The sequence below is a fragment of the Symsagittifera roscoffensis genome, chromosome 1 (genome assembly GCF_963678635.1).
Source record: "Symsagittifera roscoffensis chromosome 1, txSymRosc1.1, whole genome shotgun sequence".
In the NCBI taxonomy this organism is placed as follows: Eukaryota; Metazoa; Xenacoelomorpha; order Acoela; family Convolutidae; genus Symsagittifera; species Symsagittifera roscoffensis.
This window is the reverse complement of record NC_087062.1, coordinates 35,528,141-35,531,494: the sequence shown is the minus strand read 5'-3', so window position 1 is coordinate 35,531,494 and position 3,354 is coordinate 35,528,141.

Genomic DNA, 3,354 nt, shown 5'->3' with positions numbered 1-3,354 from the left:
AGATCACAGAACCAGAGCTGATCGCGATCACGACACGACCATTTCTGGGTGAAAATGGTAGGGGTAGACAGTGCTCACATTGAAGTGCACCTGAAACTCTTGAACATTAGACAAACATTATAACAAATGGGGACGTGACAGGAGTCTTGAGGTAGTTGACGGCAAACGGCCTACCAGAGGAATAGAAGAGGGACTGATGACTAGAGAGATTTCAAATAAGTCCCTGAAGAATGGCTAGAACTCCCCCTTATTAAGGGAAGGTGGCTCGGAATCACTTTTGTTGAGTTCACGACGGCTGAGAGCTTTTGAGACGAAAGAGTGGCAGCCTTTGCTGATATACTGATTCCGTAATTAGGGAGCGGGAATGCTTCAGTATTGCAGAACAAGCGGTTTCTGATCTCCAAAAAAGAATCAGAATTAAAAATGGCTTATTTGGTTACTCGTAAGCCCGGGTGTTATGAACATAATCACAAAACCTGCAAGGCGAAAAGTAGTTCTCAAGGAGAACACGGCCAACATATAAGAAAAAACTCATACCGGTATGTTTACGTGGTTTCGGAATGCTGCCCATTCATAAATGAAGACATTCGTGATTTTTATTCCGACTATGGACAAGTATTGGAAGTGCTGGACTTCAAAAAAACAACCATAGGCGACATAGCGAGCCAACATGTCAAGCTGGGGCTAATAAATGAAGGAGAGGTCAACAGCGAAGTCCATATGCAGAGCAGAAATTTGTTTGGGTTTCTCAGACAAAATTTTGAGAACGAGCCTGATGGGACGAGTCGTGTGGATGAGTCGCGTGGACCAATCATTGCAAGGAAGAGTCGTGAGTCGTGTGAGAATTATTAAAAACATCATGGCGCCAAAGACATAACGCAGACATGGTATTGCAAGCAGCACAAGATAGATAAGGAGCTTAACGCTGACTATAGTTTGCGTTATCTGACTATCAAGCACAATCTGATGACGTTAGCCTCCAGATGCAAACAAAAAAGACCTTCGTTTTACCTGGTCGAGGACCGGAAGACTGCGTAGAAAACGAAAGTCTATTCGGAAGACTGGGAGTCCTATTTGGTCATCGTCTATCGTGACGTAGGTCATGATATAAATATTAATCCCATCCACATTGAGCATCACTTGATATGGTAGACTTCCACGTATTGCCAGTGAGGTTTCATTAGTCGTTAACAGGGCCCGCATAGCCCTCGAATCAGTGCATGGCACTGTTTGCCTCAGATAATCTGCAAAAATGTCCAGATGCATCATCCCGAATGTCTATTCTGAGATAAGATTTATCTTCATGGTCAGACTGCTTGGTGCCTTCGTTTCTTCCGGCACAGAGGCTTCAAAGGCTTTGAATTGATCTTGAGTTGTCTCGTTCTCCAGTTCGAGCTTGACTTTTTTGTTCAATTTACTTTGTTGCCAACTCTTGTTGAACTCTATACATGGCATCTCTTGCCGCTGCGTTATAGTCAACCTTAAAGTCGTTAGCTGCGGTTTCAGGCTCTGTTCCACTGGTTTCTTCTAGCACGGCTTGCATTTTCTTTGTATCCAGCTACTGTGGTTTCTCTTTCCTCCATGATTCCCCTCGCTCATCAGGGGTTATTTGCTGGCTTTAACGCCTGACAAAGCCTCCTCATGACTTGGGTGCTTGATGTTCGCCCCAGCATCTCAAATTTGTGGACAATCTGATTTAAAATGACCTTCCAGGTTGCAAAAGAAACACCTGGGGCCAAATTTTGCAATCACTCTTCTCATCAATTCCTCTTGATCGATCTATGACGAGTCTTCATCTTCGAGGCTAAAACTGATCGCTTTCATGCCTGCTTACAGGTTGGGCACACTGATACACGATGGTCTGTGGAACTGCAGTTTGCACAAGAGCTTCTCTTGCCATGTCATTCCTGGGTTTGTACCATTTGTATATAGTCTTGTCCATGTCATTCCTGGGTTTGTACCACCAAGTTGTAACCTTGGTTTGCAGGTCCATTGTTAAGATCTCATCGGAGGCTTCTGCAAAAGATATTGCTTGGACTTCAGTTGAAGCTCTTCCGATGTAGGTGCATTGGTTGAACGAGTTGTACAGGGCGTCGCTAACATTGTCCTGATTTCATCGTTTTTCACACCATCAATGAACTTTGAAGCTACTGCCAAGTTCATCCTGCTTTTTGACTCGTTCGGTTGACTACGAAATCTAAGCATTTTTAAATCCTCCAAGAACTTGTCTAATGTTTCATCTTCTCGTTGTCTTCGTTTCTCGAAGCGTATCATCGCATGGTGTCCTTGCACTCCCGAGCCAAAGCGGTTCATCAGTATCTCGAGGATTTTCTCAGCAGTGTCTCGCTGGTTTTGCTTTTTGGCCATCACGCAATTCAGGGCAGTCCCTTCGAAGTTGCTGGTGAGCGGACTGCATTCTTGTCTTTCTGTCTTCTCCCTCAAAATGCAGCCTCAAGAGTTCTATCCAGGTACCTATAGAACCGTCAGATTCAACCTAATAACATCTCGATTTATTGAAAACCCTTTTAGATTTCTCCATGAGGTCATTGGTCCATGACAACATTGTGAGAAAATTCTCCAAGGACCTGTTTAGGGGTTTGAACGCTGTGGTCATTGTTGTTGCATCCCTTGAATATCCTGCTTGATCGTTCATATCTGTTGTTTGAGGCACTGAAACTTCCCTCCAGTCCGATTTGCTGGGCTGAGCTCTTTGCTGGTTTGAGTGATTCCAATTTGAGGAATCACCTCTTCTATTCGCATGTTCGTCTCGCGTAGGTCTTTCATTGGAGATTGGTCTTTTGCCAGTAGAAACCGCTCTGATGTTTGTGTCATGCTACTCCCAACAGCGTTGCTGGATGAGTTACCCCTTCTTCTTGTGGACTCTTAGGTCCTTTCTCTGTCTGAAAGCTCATTGACTTCACTCTCGATTCTATGCTAGCTTCCCTCGAGTGTGCTCCACTGTTTCTGGATCCACTCCTGTTTCCCAGGAGACTGCCTAATCTGTCCATTATGGCCAAGTGCCTCTTTCCATCATCGCGTCTATCCTTGTATCGAGAGTCCCGAGAGTCTGGTCTTGTTGACTCCGAAGTTTCTCCAGGTCACTTCTCAATCGTTTCTCTCTTTCCTAAGTCAACTTGTCATTCGCAACAAGTTCCTGGTCAGCTACTCATCCGTCCTGGCCTTTAAGGTTTTTTCGCTTTTACTAACTTCCTGTCTGTTGCGATTTTTTCTTCCTGTAGACTTTCTCTCTCAATATGTACTGATCCAGTTCACTTATTTTTTTTTGAAAATTGTTCATTCTGCTCACCCATACTCTCCACAATCCTGGTCAAGGCCTCCTCCCTTGATGCCCGG